The following is a 23793-nucleotide window of genomic DNA, read 5'->3' on the forward strand; positions in this document are numbered from 1 at the left end:
CCCCCTTTCTATGGTACGATGACACTGAGTATTTCTGGAAAGTAATTCTCCAATAACTCTGCTTTGCACACCCTACTTACAGTATTGTTTACTGCTTCAGTATAATAGAGTATATTTCGACACTTTAGTCTCAGCAGGAAACATGGAGAAATGTTTCACTTTTTAAACTAACTTTAGATTATATTTGCATGTTGAATAGTTTAGGCTTAAAAAAAAAGACCAAAATTAGTTTAATACATGAGATCAAAAAGCAAACCGCCTGAGAAACTCAGCAGGTCAGCCCTGGCCTGCTAAGTTCCTCCAGCACTTTGGATGTTGCTCCAGGTTGCAGTAACTTCAGTCTCTTGTGTATCCATCTTGATTTATTACATTAATTTTCAACAATAGTTGAAGATTACATTTCATGCAGTTTTTAAAATTCTGCTTAGATATACAGGAATTGAAAAATTACAGTGAAATTCTTAAGTTTAACATCAAGTTATAAAATTACTCAGCTCAATTTACTCGTCTTATTATATGTGCAGGCTGTTGAAATGGTGGTGCAGATTTGTCCAGTCAAGAAATGCGTATAGTTTTCCTATGAAAGTCAATTAACACAATCATATTTCACAATTCAATTTCTGTCACATTTTCATCACAAGAAATTCTCTTAATTTCATCCCAGAATTTTTTTCCCTTTTACCTTTTTCAAACCGATGCTCTCTAATCACTGACCTTGTGTCATTGTAAATAGTTTCTACTTACCAAACCTCTCAATTGTATTAAGTGCACAGTAGAATTCAATAGAAGGGTACGTTGACCTTTTTTAAAAAAATAATGGTAACATTTACTATTGAGCAGCATCTTTTTTTTGTCATATAATGCACCAGTTTTGTTGAAGTCTTGTCTGTTTTCCTTCATTTTTATTAAGAAATGATTGCAGGTAGTGTGGCAGTAAGTCGGAATAATTGCAAAGGAGTCGAAAACAATTTTAAAGACAAAATGGCTTCCCTATTACAGAGCAACACACACAAAATGCTGGAGGAATTCAGCAAGCCAGGCAGCATCTATGGAAAAGCGCAAACATTGAAGGTTTTGGGCTATGACCCTTTATCAGGATTGTGAGTGCTGCTTTGCATTTCCAGCATCTGCAGATTTTCATGTGTTTGTGATTCCTTATTACAGGTTAGTTTTGGAGGAAGGGGTAAAAGCAGTTGCTTTTAGAGCAGGATAGGTTGGATTTAAGACTGAGAAATCTGGACATGCAGGTTGCTGTGAAATTTTAATGTTTTGGTGTGAATGTTCTGTTTGTAGACAATAGATACCCTCTCTGGAAGGCCATCTAAAGTCTGGGCTTGATCACCTATTACAGTCGGCCCTCCTTATCCACGAGGGATTGGTTCCGGGACCCCCGCGGATACCAAAATTCGCGGATGCTCAAGTCCCTTATTTAACATGTATCAGTGCGGTGATTTTAATGGAGAATATGAATTTTAATGGAAAATATGAAAGGCCCTGCCCTGATGAAAGTTACAATTATTACTAAGCAAGGCAGTGGTTAAATTATTGTTATTAAAACATATGTTTCTTAAGTGTTTTATATGCATAGAAAGGTAAAGTATGTACTATATACTAATAAAAACATTTGACTAACTGATGCTAAATAATACAGGATGTACCTATTCCGACTTCAAATCCGACTTAAAGACGGACTCAGGAACGGAACTCATTCATAACCCGGGACTGTCTGTACTTTTAAGTCATTTCTAGATTACTTATAATACCTAATACAATGTAAATGCCATGTAAATAGTTGTTATACTGTATTGTTTAGGGAAAAATGACAAGAAAAAATAGTCTGTACATGCTCGGACAACGAGTGCTGGAGAGAGAACTTCCTGGTTTTCCTGCTCGGCGGTTGGTTGAATCTGCGCATACGGAATCCGCAGATAAGGAGGGCTGACTGTATAACAATCAGCCGAAGTGCAGATCAGATCTATCTTATGTGGTAGTGATGTGGGGTATAACGATAGTGGACGTACTTTAGTTTGTGGAGATCATAACTAATAGCAATTAACAGTTAATTTTAGGACAATAGTTCAGGAAATCTTGACAGGTTGTGGATTGTGCCTTAAAACACCTGTGCTTGAATACTTTACAATGTGTACATTGCAAGGTAAATTCTATTCCTGAAGAAACCTCAGCTGTTCTTAAATTAAAAGAAATGTTTAAGCAATTTCTTTCTTCATGTACACTTGTTTTCCATTTTATAACGTGGCGGATAAATTAATTAGTCAGTAGTGCTTGATTCTTTCTGTTGGTGTGATTCTGTTAGTAGTTTAATACCTGGGGCTGGAATTTTCTCACCATTGGCATAGAAGTGAATTAAGGAAGTTAACAGATCAATTAGCTTCCATTTCCATTTCTGTTTGTACTTTAGCATGTAGTTACTGGTAACATTCCTCTTTAATGTCATGCTATTTTAAAGATTTTGTTATGCCTGTATTGAGTCCAAAATCATCTCGTCCTTTACATAAGTAGATTATTTGATTGTAAGTTGTTGCTGGAACGTCTTTTTGATTAGACAAGAATAAGTATCTAATAATACACATGAAGGATTGAAAAGTCAATAACGTTGACCCAATTCCTTCATAACAATTTTTACAAAAGTGATGTGAGTTTCTACTGCTTTTGAACTGTGTTGAATTTATCTGACCAGAAGGCCTGGGAGGCAGACCAGTAGTGAGGAAGTAAAACAATATTTAAATCCAGCTACTTGTACTAGTTCTTTTCAAGGCAAAATGCTCCAGGCTGGTTCATGGTAGTCATTGTCCAGATGACCTAAAAATTGAAAAAAGTGGTACAGTCATGATACAGTCTATCTAAAGGTGGGAAGAAGATTAAAGTTGGTGATGATTGTGGCCAGAATTTGATGTTTGTAGGTATTTTGTTAGATTAAAGGGGTGGATTAGATTAGAAAAAAAAGTCACACGATCTTTTGTAAAAGAGGTTCAGAATTTTTAAAACTTGACATTTTTAAAACCAGGAGCCAATATGGATCAGTAGGCAGTAGTGATGGGTGAATGGAAGATGATATAATCCAGAAAGAGAAGCGACAATTATGTCATGAAGAGTAGAATATCTGAGGATGGTCAAGAACTCATTGCAGTAATTGAGGCCAGAGGAAAATAAAGGCATTGATAATGGCTTATTAATGGTTGAGCTGAGGCAGAGGAAGTCATTAATGGTTATAGAATGGAACAGTCCAATTTAGCTCAACTCATAACATTCTGTATGAAACCTATTGATGAATACTTGATCTCTTGTTCTCAGCATTGAAATGATTCAGATATTCACGTAGACATTACCTAAGTGTTATCGATGACCTGACTTCAACCATTTTCTCAGGCAATAGTACATTTTGGCCTCTCTCAGTGTGATGAAGATTTCCCCCCATCCCCATATCACCTCTGAATCTATCCCTGCTTGCCCTAAGCACGTGTCCTCTAGTTTTATCTATCTTTTATATGGTTGGGGGTGAGGGAAGTTTCCTGCAGTCTACCCTAACTATACCGTCACGGTTTGTTTATCTCAGTTCTGTCTTCTCTTAACCTCTTCTGGAGAACAGTCCTAGCGAGACTCTATTCATAACTGAACTGTTTCGTCCCTGGTAACATTCTGCCAAATCCTCTCTTTATCCTGTCCAGCACTATACCATCATTCCTATTTGCATTGTGACTAGAACTACAAGATTTCATAATATTGGTGCTTAACCTCTCTATTTCAGTATTTAATGACCCAGTATTGCACGTGTCTTCCTAACCATATCATCTTCTTATGTTGTCACCTTCAAGGATCTTTGGACTTGTACTCAAAATCAAAACTTCTGCTCCTCTTAAGATTCTACTTGTATGGTGAATTTCCCAGCCTCAGTGATGCTACTTTGCATTTTCTGGATTAAGCTCCACCTACAGTTTCTCAGCTTATTTCATGAAAATGTTATTACCTCTCTGAACCCTAAGAATACACTTCAAAATCAACAATTCTCACAATCTTAATGGCAACTGCCTCCTACTTGTATACTCAAGTCATTCATGTATATCACGATCAGCAAGGGTCCCAGCATCCATCCTCCTGGGACACCACTAAAATGGCCTCACTAAAGTCCAAATTAATCTCGTCTACGACCCTGCCCTCTGATACACTTTACTTTCTTTTCAAAGAATTTAATTAGGAGACAAATTGGTCAGATAGGATCAGCTCAAGACTAAATTCTGTTATCTCCGATCTGCCCATGCCTTCCAGGTGATCGTTAATTCTGTCCTTCAGATTAATTTCTCTATAATGTTCCTTACTGTTGGAATTGGGCTCACAGAAACACAGATGGTTACCAGGCTTTGCCAGGTCTGTCCTGCTGCCTTTCTTGACAAAGGGAACCTTGTGTTTGCTCTCCTTCAGCCATCTTTAAGATGGCACTGGTGAATCTCAGCAATTTCTGGCTAGTGCCTAATCTGGTACAACATTTGTGTCCAACGAAGATTTAAAAATCTCAGAGCCCCAGCAATTTCTTCCCTTGCCTCCTGTGGCAGCTTAGGATAAATCCCATTCAATCCTGGGACTTTATATGCCTTTGAGCCTGCCTAGGCATCAATTGCCTCCTCTATTACTGGAGATCTATATTAGGCTTTTACCTATCCCGTTAATGAATTCTCCAGTGACAAAGGCTGCTTGTGAATACCTGTGAAATGTATTAATATATGACCTCGCTTACACCTTCTGGATCCTACACACATTGCCCTGACTTTGATGGGCCCTATATATTCCCTGGTTAGTCTTTGGCATTATAGTTACAGAACACCTTTCAGATTTACTTTAATCCTGTCTGTCAGTGATTTCTCATGACCCCACTTTATCTTTATAATTTCCAATTTAATGCCTCCATACACTTTTTACCTTTTGGCAGGCTCGTCATTAGCAACAAATAATCTGCTGGAGAAACTTGGTGCATCTGGCCGGGCGGGGGAAGTGTGTGTGTGTGTGTGTGTGTGTGTGTACATACACACACATGGAAGGAAAGAATCACCAACATTTTCTTGGTCCCACCCCATACATAAATGCTGTTTCACTTACAAAGGTCTTCCAGTGACTGTTGTTGTCCCATTTTGGCACCTGCAGGTTTTCATTGACTTTTTTCTTGCGTTTCTTTGTATTTACTGTGAATGCCCACAAGAAAATGAATCCCAGGGTACTATATGTTGATAATAAATTCACCTTGAACTTTCTTTTTAAAGATTAGCTTTATTTTGTAATATGTACATCGAAGTACACAGTGAGGTTCGAGGATGTGCTGGGGGCAGCCTGCAAGTGTTGCTATGCTTTCGGTGCCAATACAGCACTGCTGAAGCTTACTAACTGTAACTGGTATGTCTTTGTAATGTGGGAGGAAAGCCATGCAGTCACGGTAGAACATACAAACTCCTTTCAGACAGTGGCAGGAATTGAACTCTGATTGCTGGTGCTATAAAGTGTAGCGCTAGCCATTACGCTACCATGTTGCCCCTTTCCCTGAAATGCTTCCCTCTTTACAAATACTTGCCTGCAAGTAGATGCTCCCAGTCAATCTTTACCAGGTATTTTCTTATGTTATTGATAGTGGCCTTGCTCCAATTCAAGACCTCTTATGTTGTAGAGGTGGAAATGTGTGGGCTTCATAATGGAGAAAAATGTGATCCAAATTTCACCTTGAGGTCAAATTGACAAGATTTTGAATTTTTCTATTTCAGGCAGTTGCTGTAGTGAAAGGGATCTTGTCTCAATTCATCCATTTGATTCCTGGAATGGTGGGTTTGCTGTACAAGAACAGATTCAGCAGACAGTGGAGGAAATGAGGTGGGTAGAAAATCAGGTTATGTGCATGCTGCATTGCCTCATGTTTTGAACCACTGGTGTATTAATTTCTAAATGATATTTATTGGGAGAAAATTTCTCAGTTATTTCTGTAACCTAGACATGGACCAGAGATAGCAGATTAGATGGTCTGAATGAACTTGACCTGCGTGAAGGGTGAGGGGTTTCGGAAGATTGTGTCGAGCAGGGAAAAGAAACTGGAAGTTAATTTGTATTCCGTGCTAATTCCTGGAATTGTAAGCAGTTTTGGCAGATGAGTGTGTGGCTCAGCAATGTTATGTGCTCCAACCAAATATGGCAATTAATTGTTAATCTTCTTGTCCCCCATTCAATCTGTATTTAATTCTTTATCTTATTTAAAGGAGCAGTGAATATGGTTTTTCAAGTGACAAGCTTAGACAAGAATAAGAGGAAAGCTGTTGATGGGGCCAGCTTATCAAATGTAGAGGTAAAGGTGATATTAAACACATCAGTAGCTGTGGAAATAAGAGACTGAATTAAAGACCAAAAACTTGGAAGTAGTAAATGATGGCCCTGTCTGTGGGTGGGAACAGGGGAACACTGAGAAATTGGAATGTGAAGTCAAGGGTGTGACTGTGGATATAGGCTGAGAAATTTTGATATGATGGACAATACAAGGGCAATATACAGAAATGAAGTATTTTGTCAACTTGCTTAGAGGTAAAAATACATTAAAGAACAGTGGCTCAAAACATGAAGCAATGCGGCATGCATGAAACCTTATTTTCTGTGCATATTATTTCCTCGAGCAAGGTGGAAGGTAAATTGGAAGTCCCAATGGCTTCCTTGGCTTCTTTTATTATTTACTGCATATTAAGGAAACACAAATTGCAAAAAGTTCAGGCGTTTTAGTACTTTGACTCAGTTAAAGATGAGCATGTGATTCAGTAGTCAAAGTGGCAAAGAAAGGATAAATTAATGTGGATTATAGGAGGGAAGTAAACTGATGTTGCTCTAGAACAGGGGTTTTTAACCTTTTTTATGCCGTGAACCCCTCTGGCAGTCTGGTGAATCCTGTGGTTCCCCTCTCAGAATAATGTATTTATATAAAATAAAAGAAACCAACTATATGGAAATAGTTATCAAAATATTTAAACAAACATTTGTGATATAGTAATATATGTGCTTCTTTTCATTTAAAATATATGGAAGTTAACATTAAATTTTATTTTTAAAGACCTATCTCAGAAGGTTGTTGTTGCTTAGCTTGAATAAAACATTAGTTCACTTTACAAAGCGGTGATAGGCCTCTCTCAAGGGACACCAGGATTGTCCAAGTCTTTTTGAGTTAAAGCTCTAGCTGTAGTAAGTTTTTTTGTGTCCTAAGATCAGTGAGTTCATCTTTCGCTAGATTAACATTGTCAATACGTGTATATCAGAAAGAAAAGGATTGCGGATCCATGGTTGAACTTTAATGCCATCAAGATGGAAATAATTTTTGAAAGAGTTCTAAACTGTTTCCAGGTATTCACAGATATCTCTCTTCAAAGAAATTGACAGAGAATTTTGTTTCTCATCTCCATTTTGGTAAAGCAGTTCTCTTCCAGCATTTGAAAGTTTGAAAAGTGTTAGCCTCTACTCTCTTCTTCCATATTGGCAGCTAGACAAGAAAGATTGAAACTTGTCAGTAGCATCGATAATGGTGACTTCAGGAGGACCTAAAACTATTTCATTCATACAATTAAAAATATCTGCCGGGTAAGCCGACTGATGGATACAACCCTTTTTTTCTCAAACTGTTCCAAAAGTAGGTTTTCTTTTGCTTTCAGAAAAAAGTGAAATTTCTGTCCTTAGTTAAAGTAAGTGCTTCAAGACTCGTCCTTCTGAAATCCAGTGAACTTCTGTGTGGTAGAAAAGTACTTCATATTCTGCACCCATTTCTTGACAAAGTTGGTTAAAAATTATTATTAAGAGTCCTGCTTCTAATAAACTTGATGACTTTTATGACTGTTGACAAAACTTCCTTCAGGGTTGTTGGAAGTGTCTTTGTTGCCAGTGCATATCTGAATAAAAAAACAATGAGTGACGGTGACACTAGGGGCTTCCTTTTTCACTGAAGCAGCAAAACCAGATGTATTACTAAACATCGTAGGAACTCCATCTGTGCAGAGAGTATGAAGTTTTTCTTTCCAGTCAAAGTTTTGTTTGGCAAAAAAAACTTATTACCATTTCCAAAACGTTTTTGGCCTTTGTAGTTTCCAAAAGGGACTCACAAAATTAGAATTCTTCTTTGATGGCGTCAGTGTGCACATAACGAACAAAAACAAGGAGCTGACTACATTGAGAGATGTATGTAATTTCTTCCAGTTGCATACTGAATGGGAATTGTGAGGCTGCCAATTGCTCAATGACCTACTTCAATATGTTAAAAGAAGTATCAACTGTTCTAGAACGTATCACATTATGTGATAAGGGGAGCCACTTCCAGTTCTTTGCTCTGTTTCAGTCCACAACACAGCTCGACCATTTCCAGTGCACATGGCTTTACTAAAGTCTAGTGTGGGGCTTCCCTTTATTGGCAGTCTGGTAAGCAACTTTATAGGATGGTTCTAGAAAAGCTTATTGTGAAATGGTAAATCCAAGTTTTGGAAATGTCTCGGCTTTTTCGAATTGAGCTTTCTTTGCGTGATAAAACCAGCATCCATTTTCAGGGTGGGCAGACGTGCTGTGCTCTTTCAGTTTTGCTGGCTTCAAACTTCCATTCGCAAAAATTTTCCGTACAAGAAACACTGTGGCTTTTGTGTCCTGTCACGTCCATCAGTGCAAGTGAAACCATAGTTTTCATCATGCTTCCTTTTCTTCAACATTTCAACTTAGATTGCATCTGCAAAAAATATAAAATAAAGCTAAAATAAAATATTTGAGATGTTGTAATTGTACAAGGTGCTGGTGAGGCTGCAACAGGAAAATTTCGTTCAGTTTGTGTCATTCTTCTGTACAAATGGTGCCATTAAGCTAGAAAATGCAGAGGAGATTTACGAGGATGTTACCGGGAATTAATTGAGTGAGTTTTAGAGAAAGGTTGAGTAGGTTGGAGCTTTCTTCACTGGAACATAGGGAAATGAGGGTTGATCATTTTGAGGTGTATAAGATTATGGGGTCCATAAGGGCCTAAGACATAGAAGCAGAATTGGGCCATTCAGCCGATCGAGTCTGCTCCACCATTCCATTGTGGTTGATCCTGGATCCCACTCAATTCCATACACCTGCCTCCACGCCATAACCTTTGATGCCCTGACCAATCAGGAAACTGTCAATTTTCTGTTTAAGTATACCCACGGAGTTGCCCTCCACAGCTGTCTGTGGCAGAGCATTCCACAGACAGCTAAAAAAAAATTCCCCCTTACTACTTTTCTAAAGGGTCACCCCTCAATTTTGAGGCTGTGCCCTCTAGTTCTGGACACCCCCACCATAGGAAACATCCTCTCCACATCCACCCTGTCCAGTCCTTTCAACATTCAGTAGGTTTCATTGAGATACCCCAGCATTCTTCAGAATTGCAGTGAGTTGTCATCGTCGTGGCTATCCCTCGACGTCGAGGATGATGGTCTTCGTTCCGTTGATCTATGACAGAGCGAAGACGCCTGTGTGTGTATTTGTTTAACGCTTACTTGATGTTGCACTCCAAGAAGCACACGATTCTTCACAAATCAACCGACTGATTCCAATGGCATGGAAACCACGGCGATTGGAGCTGATGGATTTGTTGCAGCCTTCATCCGCCTTCAGAGTCATTGAGTTTGAAGTAACTTCGTCCACCTGTTCCACCGTTGAGGTCTTGGTTGGATTGTTCTTTGTCAGGGATCTCACCCTCGACCTTACCGCCATGGGTGACCCTACCAGGTGCATAACTCTAGATGGCATCGCTCTCGGGATCTCAGGACCACACAAGCTTCACCACCACAAGGTGACAATCCATGGAGAGGTCCAGTGAGTACAGGTCATAGGATGAGTGTACACAAGTTTTTTTTTATAGGGTTGATAAATCAAGAACTCGAGGACACAGGTTTAAGGTGAGAGGGATTGATTTGCTAGGGAACTGAGGAACAACTTTTTCACCCAGAGGTTGACAAGTAAATGGAATGAGCTGCCAGAGGAAGTGGATGAGGCAGGGACAGGTACATGAACAGCATTTAAAAGACACATGAATAGAAGTGATTTAGAACAGGGGTTCCCAATCTTTTTTGCGCAATGGACCCCAGGTTGGGAGTCCCTGTTTTAGAGGGTTGTGATCCAAGTACAGGCAAATGGGACTAACTTGAGTGTGAATCTTGGTCAGTATGGGTCAGAGGACTTTTTTTCCACATTCTGTGACTTAGAAAGCCATTTAGCCTAGTGTCCATGACATTTACATAAATTGGTTTTGAATGGTGAACATATTGGCATTTGGAAGTGTTCAGTGTAGCCTTTCTCTTCCACACTACCAAAAAAAAATCCATGAGATTGATTTCTAGGATGAGTGGGCTGTGGAAGATTGGTCTTTAAGGAAAGAGAAAGCAGACTTGGTCAATGATCTTTTGAGTTTGGGAGATGAGGTGATCTTATTAAAACAAAAAGAATAATGGGGCTTGATTATAGGATCTCATAAGTTGGATGCATGGGTGATGCTTTCCCTGACTGATGTTTCCTGAACCAAATGTTGCTGTTACAATATGTGAGGTTTGTGAGTTGGGGATGGGTGGAGCTGGCTATTATGATAAGAAGAATCTTCTGGCTCATGTGTCTTTTGAATTCTCAACCACCAAGTGCCTGTGGTGGTTCGGTTGCTGAGTGCGTGCAAGACTGAGATGGATAGATTGTTAGGTAGAGGAAATCAACTGGAAGTGCAGTAAGACAGAGCTGAGAGAAAAGACCAGGCATAATCTTATTAAATTTTGCAGCTGGTCTATTCCTACTGCAGTTCCCTTGTTCTTTTGTCCGTGTCCCTGTACCAGTCTGTCTGATTCTTGAATATAATAACAAAGGGAAATAATGGACATTTAGTTAGAAGATGCTTTATGCTGAAAAGTTTCCAACTGGCAGAGATGACAGGCAGCTGTGACATTCCTAATTCAAACTAGACGTGAGGAACTGTTTGGGCATAAAAACAGAACGAGTAGTTTGAAAGATCTCCGCCGCTTGTAAGCCAGAGTTATTTTTGGTCATGGATACTTGACGATAAAGTGGTTAATTATATTATGTACTCTGATCTCCATCGTGTATGACTTCAATATGGTCTTAATTAGGCAGATGTTTCTTGGAATACTTTTCTGCCTAGCCTGGATAAGGACCAATTAACCATTATTTATCTGTCAACAGAATTTCCTTCAGATGTGCTAATTCACTACTGTATTCTCCAGTTAATTCAGGCGAATAGGCAGATGCTTATTTCTTTAAAAAGCGATTCTGGTAGCTATCTACTGCAAAGTTACGGTAGCGTAGCGGTTAGTGTAATGCTATTGGAGTGACAGTGATCTGTGTTCAGTTCCACTGCTCTCTGTAAGGTGTTAGTATGTTCTCCCCATGACTGTGTGGGTTTCCTCCCACATTCCAAAGATGCATGGATAAGGAGGCTAATATGGTCACTGGTGAAATTGGGCAGCACAGGTGCGTTGGGTCAGAAGGACCTGTTACTGTGCTGTATCTCTAAATAAGTAAACAAAAAATAATAATTCTTTAATGTTATACTTTAGTTTTTTCCTCCTCTGTACCGTTACCCAACATACTATGTCTTACATTTATGAAGGAATAAAATTGAGTGTATCCTGTCATTTTGCTACTTGGCCTATTATTTCAAGATAGATAATGAGCAAATTGTTCAAAATATTATGGTAACAAAACGTCCTTTTGAGCTTGCTAGTTAAATTTGTAACAGAAGAAAGATAGATATTGTAGGTCGTGCTACGGTAGTGTTCTAAAGCAAAGTTCAGTGTATAATCATCAGTACATTAGAATGCAGCAATGAGGTATTATACTCAAACAATTCCCTTGCCTTCCTGGCACCAAACTTCCTCCTTTTTGGCAGTGTTCTTCTGCTTTAATTGTTGAGTGCATTAGGCATAGCATGACAGCATTAATGTGAAAATGCAGAAATTGCGTGACAGTATTGCTGTTTTATTTTGGTTTTCAATGTCTCTCTTAGGAAAAAATAGTTCGTTGCCTAAAGTCAAATGTGTCCCACTTAAAGCACTATAAAGTAGCACAAATTTGCACAGAATGTAAACAATAGGAACATCTTTGTGTGGAATCAAAAATTATTTGCTTGATAAATGTTCCAGTAGAATTGGTAAAGAGGAGGTGATGGTTTACCCTGGCTTGCACATGTCGAAGCAGGATTAAATAGGACCTATATCATTGTGTTTGGATTTCAGCCCATTGAGAACTGTGTCTCCTAGTTCTCGTAATCCAAATGTGTGAAGTTCTGGTGCTGTAAAGGACAGAAAAAGAGAGCGGGTCAGTCCAGTCAATTCAGATTGGCAACACCATCTCCTCCATAATTCCCAACAGCACAAGTGCACCACAAGACACTTGCGACAATGTGGATAAGCACAGCTCCAATGCCACATTCAAGTTTGCTGATGACACCACTGTCATAGGCCGAATCAAAGGTGGTGATGAATCGGCCTGTAGGAGGGAGATTAAAAAGTCTGCCTGAGTAATGCCATAAGCTTTTGGCTTTTGCACACTGATTGAATGCACCACTTCCCTCAGTCAGAGCCAGACTCAGTGCCAGAGACCTTTTTTTTCGTTCCCTCGTAGGTCATTCCCCTAGTAGGATTGGAGGAGGATTAGATAGATATTGATAGAGATAGATAGAAAGATGTAGAAAGTGTTGGAACAGCCCACCACTAGGAGGATAACCTAAATTGGGAAAGCTCAATGCTGATGCCACAGTGCAGGAAAGATTCATAAGGATGCTATCAAGACTGTGGGGTGGGGTGGGGTTGGGCTCAACCTAAAGGGGAGATTGAGTAGTCTTTGGCTTTTCCCCCTTGGTTGAGGTGACCTTGTAGAGATGTATAAAATCATGTGGGGCATAGATAAGATGAATGATCACAACAGGCTATTTCCCATGTTAAGGGGAGTCTAAAACTAGAGGGAGAGGTTTAAGGTGAGAGGAAGGTTTAAGTGGCCCTGAGGGGCAACTTTATTGCACTTTGTGTACTGGGTATGTGGGACAAGTTGCTAGAGGACATGATGGAGGTAGGTACCATCTGTTTAACACATTCGGGTAGATGCATGGATAGGAAGTGTTTGTTTATTTCGAGGTATAGCATGGTTACAGGCCCTTCCGGCCTAATGAGTCTGCACTGCCCAGTTACCCCCATACTCTGTGGAATGCGGGAGGAAACTGGAGCAACTTGAGGAGCAAGAGGAAAGCTCAGACAAATGGAACGAGTCGGGCAGGAAGCCACCCTGGTTGGCATGGATTAGTAGGGCCAAAGAGTCCTTTTCTATGTTATACAATTCTGATTCTTCTCGCTTGCATTCTGGAACCCAAAGTTCCAATTTATTGGATGGAAAACATTGAGCAACTTGTTTGTGGATGTAAAAAGATTTTAATAAATTATGTGGAACAGAACTCTGGCAATTGGATTTAATGGTTGGCAAGTGTGAGGTCATGTACTTTGGATCATAAGAAAGAACTAAGCGTTCTAAATGGTGGAAAGCATAAAAGCAACAGAGGCCCAAAGAGACTTGTGGGCTATATTTATATAGATTATTTAAATAGTAATGGAAGGTTCAGAAATAGAATTGAATTTAAAAGTAATCAAAAAGTTGAAGTGCCTTAAGATCTAGATGAGTTGGATAATCTTGAAGTTTGGGACAAGGGTCTGGGGATGTATATGCAGCTAAAAGTGACTGGGTTCTGTTTCCTACTCCCTTTTAATCTCACTGGGCTTGCTGAAATAATCATTGTACCAATATATAACTTTAAAAACCTGAAAATATATTAGGGTAATTAATAGCAATAATATCCACCCGTCTAGAAGGGGGTGTGGAAGTGGAAGATTTGTAAGATGATGGTGTGGTAGAAAAGATAAATTGGTTAGGAAGGACTTTAGCTTCAGGCTTTTTAACAAAATAAGTTGAAAGAAAGAACTTCCCAGTTTGAAGTGGAGGTGCTCATTGATGCACTAGACTGGAAGAGATTGCATAGATTGTGGGTCCTGGTGTGTGTGTGTGTGTGTGTGTGTGTATGTATATATATATATATATATATTTAGTACATTTTTAATCTTTGTAATGCTTCGCTTATGGTTTTTTTTTGTTATTCATTGGAAAAACTAAATGGATGGAAATGCCTGTTTGGAAAATTGTACAGACTAGTTAAACTTTGGTTACTCTTAAACTTTTTTTAATGTCCACATATCAAAATGCCATGCCATGTGTGGTTACCCAAAAGGGAATTTAAATATAGATCCAAAGTGACTGCTGAATTAAATCATTATCATTATTTTTCTTAAGATGTATAGCATGTGTAATTCTTAAAAACTTAAAATTAGAATGGTGATTCAGCACTTTAATGTATTAAATGTAAATGTTTTGAAAGCAAATTAAGGCAGTTTACTCCTATGTTATTTAAAATAGGTTGATCCTTAAAGATGACTGGTTTAGTTTTAAGCAAAGTGAATTTTTTTTGGAGTAATGTTAACTGATACATCAGAGTTGCCTTGATAATGGACACCATGGGTCAAATGGCCTCCCTTCTATGCGGTAAATTACTGTGATTGAATGTGACTCCTTTAAGGAGATGATAGTGGACTACACCCTGGTCTTTTAGGAAATTTCTTATTAATGCATGGAATGTTGTAATTTTCTTTTGTGAATTGACAAAAACAGTAAATGAATGAGAGAGGTACATTGAGTACAATGATTTATGTACACTGCGGTCAAGTATCACCTTGAGTTATGCATAAAATCTAAAATGGAAGACCTTCCAGAATGATGTCTGTTTGGACATGTGTGTGTAGTTCTTTCTGGCTGATATTTTAGGCCACTAAACCGATGATGTTTCATATTCATATTATGACATTGATTGTGTACCCGGTTATAAAGATAAAGGTCTTAGAGGAAGTTCATGTGGTCATTAGGAGAACATACAAACTCATGACAGATACTGGTGGAAATTGAACCCCAGTTACTGGCGCTGCTATAAAACGTTACCCTCATCATTATGCTACCATGCCACCCTGATTGTTGGCTTGTGCGTATTACTTATTGATAATTCTGCATTACAGGGTTCAAAATGACTTATAACCGAGTGCTTCTTTATTTAAAAGTAAATATGGCTCAAGTGGGCCAGTTTGTGATTGGCTCATCAGATATTTTTATTGGGGAAGGAATAGAGATATTACTCACAGAAGTATGATATTGTTTGAAATGCTAAACAGCATCTAACTTAAAAAGAATGAAGTCTGGATCATTCAGAACTGAAGATGTGTTCTAAGTCAAACCACCAACTTGCTGTTTGCCAGCTTTCCCCTTTAGTGTCAGGATTTTTATTGTTCCGTATAATCCCGGTGTATTAATGAGTGGGTAGTTCTCGGATATTATTACATTTCTACTTTTTCTTAACATTGCATGGCAAAAGTAAACTCTTAATATTGCTGTAATTTGCTGTGATTGGTAAGAGAATGGATTGAAAAAGATTAGAAAAGTAATTTCATGTATTTTATTTCATCTGGAAAATTTCAGTGCTGTACAATCTAAGTACCTGCATTGCAGCCACTCTGACCAGTCACTGTCCAATCCAACAATCACTACTTTTAGTACATTGAATAACACGATGTTTACAGGTATTTCTAGGGATTTGCACTATACTCCAACTTAGTTTATTTATCCATTACCTCTATTGTTCTGAATTCAGCTTCTGTTTCATAACATTACATACATATTTACATACATATTTTCTATGCAATTTTAATGTTTTTTAGGAAGGGATTAAAATTGGCTTTTGATTTATGGTAAATGAATGCAAGATACTTTTACTACAGGAAATTTTGGTTGTTTGGCAGCCTTTTTATTATTTTAGACGACTGAGCATTTCTATTTATCAAGAAAATGGTCAATAATAATCCCCCTTTGCTGCCCCGTCTCCTCGCCTTCATCTTAAGACCATAAGACATGGGAGCAGAATTAGGCCATTCAGCCTATCGAGTCTGCTCCATCATTCCATCATGGCTGATCCTGGATCCCACTCAACTCCATACACCGGCCTTCTTACCATATCCTTTGATGCCCCGACCGATCAAGAAATGATCAACTTCTGCTTAAATATATGTGCAGACTTGGCCTCCACTGCACTGTATAGCAGAGCATTCCACAGGTTCACTGCTCTCTGGCTACAACAAAGCTTCCTTGCCTCTGTTCTAAAAGGTTGCCGTTCAGTTTTTGAGGCTGTGCCGTGTAGTTCTGGATACCCTCACCGTAGGATCTTCATCCAGTTGTGTTAGCATTTAGTGGCCTTCAGTTAATTAGCAATTCAGCCTGCCAGTTTCTTGTTAGAACACTTAATGGGAGCAATTGCAACTGAAAATGTACATGCACATTCCTAAAGAAACAATTTCAAAGGTAATCTCATACTGGAGATGGGATTACTGGATCATTTGCCTTGTCAACAAATATTTAAAGTAGGTGATGATTATAGAACTTAAGCTGGAAAAAATGTTTTGACTATTTACTCTTGGAATAATAGACTTTATCACATGCATATAATATGTTAATGAAGTTGGAAATTTTTCAGAAGCCATGTATTTGATCAATCCTTACTGGTAAAGAAGTGAAACAAGGAAAGCCATGTATCATTCCTTGTAATGCTACACGAGGCATGACGCTTGGACCAGTATCACCTTTCTTATTTTTGTTTACACATGCTGAAACTTATTAAATTGAATATTTAAACTGTAGCAGTTCTAGTAGGAGGAGAGGCAGATGATAGTCTTCCCACCTGTAAGGGGTTTGTAGTTCTCCTTGTGATCACGTGGGTTTCCTCGGGGTGCTCTGGTCTCCTCCCACAGTCCAAAGATGTATCAGTTGGTAGGTCAATTGGTCATTGTAAATTGTCCAATGACTAGGCTAGGGTGAAAGTCGGGGTTGCTGTTCGTGCTGTATCTCAATAAATAAAAAAAAATTATGCTGTATCCTTGCACACAAAAAAAATTTGATTTATCTATACTAGAAAGAAGCATGTAATTTTTTTCCCCCCTCGCAGGAACTCAATCAAATTGAATCTTGCAGTCTTGTACTTGTTTGGTCACTTGCATAAGATTTACTGAAGTACTACATTTGATCTGGAACAAAGACACCTCCAGGCACCACATTTCCAGCCAAAATGTAATAGTTTAATTGCCACATACAAAGCAATCGATGTTTGGAACAACTGACATCTTGCCGTGAGGAGATTGTAAAGGTCTGGGGAAAAGTGTTACAGCTTATCTGTGGAGTGAATATAGAATCCCATCTATGCAGTTTCAATGGACCACATGCTATTCACAGGCTGGCAGCAGATGTGGCTTTGTGAAATTCTCTTCAAAAGCAAATGGCTGCCAGGATCTCCATGAAATACTGCGTTTTATTAGATCTTAATGTGGTCTGTTTGATGTATACAAAGCTTATTTTTCAAGTTGACATGGTGGGGATGCCAGTACCAGAACATGAGGCATCCAATAATTTTTGGTCTTGATAACTGGCAGTCTTTATGAAAGTCATATCTGTTCAAGGTAGGTAAACATGGGCATTAATGGTGATTGTAATTTATTCAGCTAGCCTCTTCCTTGTTTACGTATGATGGAGAGTGAGGATATAAAGTGTAATTATATGAATTTTCAGCTCCTGTGAATTTTACTGATTTGCAATAATGTAAGTATTTTGCCTCTCTGAAACTAGAACACATGGCTGTAATTTATTGTAATGTACCTGTTCAAGTTAATAAATAGCAAGACAATAAACATGAAAAGATGATAATTGTGTTGTCCAGGTATGTTGTAGCAGAATGGTTTTTATATGGCAGTTTATAATCAATTGCATTGAGAACATTTGAACATGTAACAGTTGTGGCAAAGAACCATTTAATTTTAAGTAGAAAAAAAGGGACAGCAACAAGAAGTTCTGAGTCTAATGTCTTGACATCTGATCATTGTTATCAGGTCTGGTTTACTACTGAAGTTAAAGCTGACCTTCAACATTGTAAGAGCATCTCTTCTTTTTCCATCTGGCTTTATCTAGTGCTTATCACTCTGTCTCCCATGCTGCTGCTCCTTCGCACTGCTATATATTGACTGTCTTTATAGAGTGCCGTGACATATAACATGGACTTGTATCTGTCTTTTGCCTTCACAGGTCCTGCTTGGTTCTTCTAGCATTCTATTCTTTCCGGTTCAAAAGCGAAAAAAAATATTCTTGTCTCCATAAATTTCATAATTCTTGAAAAAGTTTGTAATTGGAGTCTACATTTAAAAAAATAAATGAGCTTATTTATATATATAAAGAAAGAATTCAAGATCTTGAAGCTTATTGATTAATTTTGAGGGGATGATATTATTGAATGCTGAGCTATAATCAATAAAGAGCAACATCCTGATATATGCATCTTTGCTGTTGAAATGTCCGAGGGTTGAGAGAAGAGCCAATGAAATGTCATCTGTTGTTGACCTTTTGTGCTGGTAGGCAAACTGGAACAGATCCAAGTCGCCGCTCGGGCAAGAGTTGATATGTTTCATTACCAGCTTCTCAAAGCACTTCATCACTGTGGATGTAAGTGCTACGGGTCATTGAGGCAGATTACCAGATTCTTCTTAGACACAGGTATAATTGAAGTCTGCTTGAAGTAGGTGGGTAACTCAGACTGCCAAAGCGAAAGGTTAAAGATCTCAGTGAACACTCCAGCCAGTTGATCAACAGTGTTCTTTAGTACTTGACCAAGTACCCCATCTGGGCTAGATGCTTTTTGTGGGTTCATCCTCCTGAAGGCTGCTCGCATGTTGGTGTCAGAGACAGAAGTCACAGGATCATTTGGGCTATGAGAGTTTGTGATGGTCCCTCCATGTAATGACAGTTAAAATGAGCATAGAAGGCATTGATCTCATCAGGAAGTGAAGCCTTGTGGTCGCCTACGCCACTTGATCTTACTGTATAAGAGGTGATCGCATTCATGCCCTGCTACAATGTTGAGCATCCTTCATTGATCCATAATTGCCACTTTGCCCATGAGACGGCTTCCTGGAGATTGCACCTGAACCTCTTGTAAATTTCTTGGTCACCAGAATTGAATGCCTCTGATCAGGCTCTCAGCAGATTGTGAATCTCATGGTTCATCTCATGTCATCACTTTGGTTGTTTTTGCCATGCTTGCTGCCTCTTCTACACTGAGTATGAACTCTGAAAATTATACCCAGGAGAAAGGTGCTCTGCTGTGGTATATCCTATCTTGGGTATCTGCTGCCAATTAATATCACAACTTGTTATAATTTAATCAATATCAAGAATATCAATCTTCGAACAAATAATTTCCAGATCATTAAATCTGACCTGATCTCTTAAATCTTCTGTCTGCTAACCCATTCCAATTTTAAATTTCAGGGGAATTGGTGTTTTAAATAATTACTTGTATGGTATGGAATTCCTTTGTCTCATATTGGGGTGAATGTTGATCAATATTTCGTTGACTTGACATTAATGGACATTTGATCACTTTTACTGATTTTATGTTAAGAAGGAAGCGATCATATTAATTGCATTCGTTTAGCAGCTTCAAACTAGAATGACATCTCTAGTTCATTTTGTGAAGTTTTGAAAGAAAACCAGTTTAGGCAGACCTTGTATTCTGAGCTGTCGTGATGGAGTAATCTTAGGTTGTTAGTCATCCTACACATTTATTTCGATGGTCTTTAAGCATATCTTTGGACGCAAAGAGTGCTATTGCTCCAGGCTAGTAATTTTGCTCAAGAATTTTAATTGTGTCTGAAATTGCTAACCCTCTTCTCTGCAGTGAGAACTGTGTTGTGCTGTTATTCGCTTATGGTGAGATGTCCTAATCGTTTATCCAATTTTAAGATTAGTGTGGCTAATTGAAGTATTGTCTTTGGCATTCAGTTCTACCTTAATAAAAGCTAAACAAATTTTTCTGTAATGGCAACACGAGTGAATCTGCAGATGCTGGAAATGGCATTGTGGCAACTAAACTTTTCTGGTTTGCAAACATTTTGGAAGTTACTGAAGATGTTGATAGAAACTGAACCTAGTTTTGAAGGGAAATGTATTTGACATATCATTGGCAATTCACTGAAATGCCCCAAGAAGTTCTGAGGGTTATTAAGCTGTGTTTTTGTGTAAACTGCAGGAAGGGAGCTTACAGCAGTTTGAAATGGTCAAGCCTCAAGGTAACAACTTACTGTCGAGATTTTCAACAGTGGATGACTTGAGGCAGAGAGGATTGGACACTGAAAGGAGGTCCACAAATGATTGGTTGGAATTGCATTGGTGCATCAGATATGGCAGAGCAATGAATGGAGTCAGCAACCACAGAATAAGAGTTCATGGCAGTGATTGGTTTTAATCAGACAAGGGTTAGTTGGAAGTTGTGTGTTACGTGACAAATTGGGTACAGAGGACTAGTAAAGAGGTCTTGGTGATGTAGAGCTGAGTGTTGTTCTAGGAATGTGATGTAGAGCTGAGTGCTGTTCTAGGAATGTGCACTGTATCATAACAGTGGCATTGTGTCAGAAAGGGAGTGCAGCAAAGATTCACTGGACTATTTTCAGGGGTGATACAGGAATGTGGACTAGGCTTTGTTGGAATCAGAATAATGGGCATCATGTTGGAACTAAAAGGATTCAATACGCTAAATACAGGGAGGATATTCCACTGATTGAAGAGTCTAGGATCAGCAACACCATTTTAGAATAAGTGATTAAACCCATTATGAGATGGAAATAGATAGATTCTTTATTGATCCTAAAGGAATTTAGGCTGTCACAGTAGCATTACAAGTGCACGGATATTCAATTAGGAGAAGTAAAGAAGAATAAAAGATAAGTTACCTCAAACTGTCTAACAAGAGGTGGGTCATCTCTTCCCCAGCTATAGGTTGACTCATTATAGGGTCTAATGGCTGAGGGCAAGAATTACCTCATATGGCGCTCTTTGGAACAGTGCAGTTGTTGTCTTAGTCTGTTACTAAAAGTGCTCCTCTGTTCAGCCAAGGTGGCATGTAGAGGGTGAGACACATTGTCAGAATTCCCAAAATTTACTGTGGAGTCTTTTGTTCTACCACAGCCTCCAATGGGTCCAGTTTGACTCTTATAACAGAGCCAGTCTTTCTAATCAGTTTTTTGAGCCTGTTGGCATCACCCGTGTTGATGCCATTGTCCCATCACACCACCCCATAGAAGATTGTACTGGTGACAACAGACTGGTAGAACATGTGAAGAAAGGAGGTGAACTTTTGGGATTCTCTGCCTTATTCACCTGTGGAGGCAGTGATTTTTGTCGTTCAAAACACAGATTAGTAGATATCTAGGCAATAATGCAATCAAGGGATAAGGGTAAAATTGGTAAATAGCACTGAGCAGGAAGATTAGTGATCTCTTCAATTATGGTGATGCAAATTTGAAGGGCTGGATAGCCTGCTTCCTCTAACAGTTGCATTGGAATGTGAATGTTTAGAATAATGACTCCAAAGGACACAGTGTTAATGAGAAGTAGGAGGGATCTGAGATCTTCGGTGGAACAAGACAAGTAAAGGAATAGAGGCAAAAGAAAAAAGAGCCTCTCTAGTGACAGCTGGATAGAAGGGAACACAGGTAGAGAAATACAATCTCTAATATAATAGTGGATAGGGAGATGATGTACAAGGATAGTGAGGGCAGTGACTGAATGCATTCCGCTGCCATTGCGGGAGTTTATTGTGACTTCACAAGTCATTATAATGACAATTCTGAAAATCTGATGGATGGGATTCCAGGGTACGGCTTCTAGGAAATGTGAGCATGGATTTAATCCTACATGGGTTTTCATTTCTTTTTGTATGTAACATTTGTGTTAACTTGTGAGAAGAAGATCCTTCAATAATTTTCAGGATCTCAATATTGTTTTATACACCTTATTCCAATTATGGTTATCCTAACTTTGTTATGTTTATTCTACTTCTGTAATGTTTCTAATAGTTACAAAAATGAGCACAAGAGATTCTGCAGATGCTGGAAATCCAGAGCCATGCACTTAAAATGCTGGAGGAACTCAGCAGGTCAGGCAGCATCTTTCAAAAATGAATGAACAGCCAAGACCCTTCATCAGGACTGGAAAGGAAGGGGGGAGATGTCAGAACAAAAAGCTGGGGTGTGGGTAAGGAGGACAATCTAGGGATAAGTAAGGGCAGATGGGTGGGAAAGGTAAAGGGCTGAAGAGAGAGGAATCTGATGGGGCTGTGGTGGACCATGGGAAGAAGGAGGGGCACTGGGGAGGGGATGGGCAGGTGAGGAGAAGAGGTAAGAGGCCAGAGTAGCGAATAGAAGAAGAGGGAAGGGGGAGGGGCAAAGGAAAAAAAAGAGAAAAATTTAAAAATTACCTGGGGAGCTTTTGTCGAGAAGTGGAGAGCTTTAGGACCTTCTTTATGGGAGGTAGAATAAGTAGGGACTGGACATCCATGGTGAAGACATGGTTAGGAGCATTGAACTGAAAGTTGTTGAGGAAATCAAGAGCACGTTGCCAGAATGCTCATCTTCTGTTAATGGGAAGCATAATTTCACAATATTTAATAAAGCTTAATAAGAAATACACTGAAGCAAGATCAAAAAGAATTGTTAATGACAACAAAAGTGAATCAGTTTGATTTATTCTTTTTAATTTTTCTGTGCTGAGCGATTTTTTTTTTAGGAATACAAGAGCTTTCCTAAGTGTTGCATTATTTTGTCAATTGATTTTAAGCTTTTTTTATAATTGGTTAGTGGTGATTCCTAAAAACTTGTACAAAATGTGTGGGAGGAAAGGATTAATACTTACAGTGACACTTCTTTTGCCTGAAATGAATTATTGATGGAATTGTAAACACTAATTTTTGTACTGCCTTGTTGTTCTCCAGTTACTTATTACATTTTCATTGTTTAGACTAATCAGGCAGAGGACTGAAGTTCACAGGAGTAGCTTAGTCATTTCTAAATGATGCATTCTAATTGAAACATTTTCAGTCGATCTCTTTTGGTATAGAACTAGTTGCAGTGCAAGAGTATTGACTTAGAAGGCGTAGATATTAAGTGGGGTCTTTTCTGAGATGCGATGAAGGTGGGATGACAGAAGACATTGGTATACTAAAAGATTTTCACAACAAGTTTCGTGACAGATGCCAGTGATATTAAACCTGATTCCAGAGATTGTTGTAAAATATTAGCAACATGAAGAAATATCTTGTACTTTGGCACTTGGATTATATGATGTGCAAGTTGATTGAATCGCTTTACTGCCACTAGATTAGTGCTGGTAAATTTAATTTTGTTTGACTTCATGTCAGCATTATGACTTTCAACATGTCACCATAACAAGGTAAAGCGGTTGTTTCAATGGATCAAACATTCAGCTGTATTTGGAAATGGCTAACTTTTTAAATGAATCGTTGTTAAACCATAATAACATGACATTATGACAGAATCTATGTTTTACATAGAAATATCTGTTTTAGGAGAAACAACGTAATTTTAACAAGTCTTTTTTATTCCTCTCTGCCTAGAAATAATGGGAATTTTGGTGTGGTACCCAGTTGAAAATATTTTAATGTTTAGCATTTTCCTCATTCTGGTGGGGAAACATCTTCATTTGAAAAGTATCAAATCCTGAGGTACTTCATCTACAGTTGAAAGTACATTTATTATTAAGGTATGTATACCATATACAGCCTTGTGTTTCATCTGCTTG

The 23793-nt window shown here is 38.6% G+C and overlaps 1 protein-coding gene across 1 annotated transcript in view; it reads left to right on the forward strand.

Moving 5' to 3' along the window:
- daam1a (dishevelled associated activator of morphogenesis 1a) overlaps nt 1-23793 on the forward strand; it is a 170163-nt gene that overhangs the window by 12293 nt on the left and 134077 nt on the right. The window contains exon 3 of the mRNA XM_073039945.1: nt 5763-5868. The gene's annotated coding sequence lies outside the window, so the exon portion shown is untranslated. The remainder of the gene's footprint in view (nt 1-5762; nt 5869-23793) is intronic.

This window comes from Hemitrygon akajei, chromosome 3, assembly GCF_048418815.1.
Source record: "Hemitrygon akajei chromosome 3, sHemAka1.3, whole genome shotgun sequence".
Classification (NCBI taxonomy): domain Eukaryota; kingdom Metazoa; phylum Chordata; class Chondrichthyes; order Myliobatiformes; family Dasyatidae; genus Hemitrygon; species Hemitrygon akajei.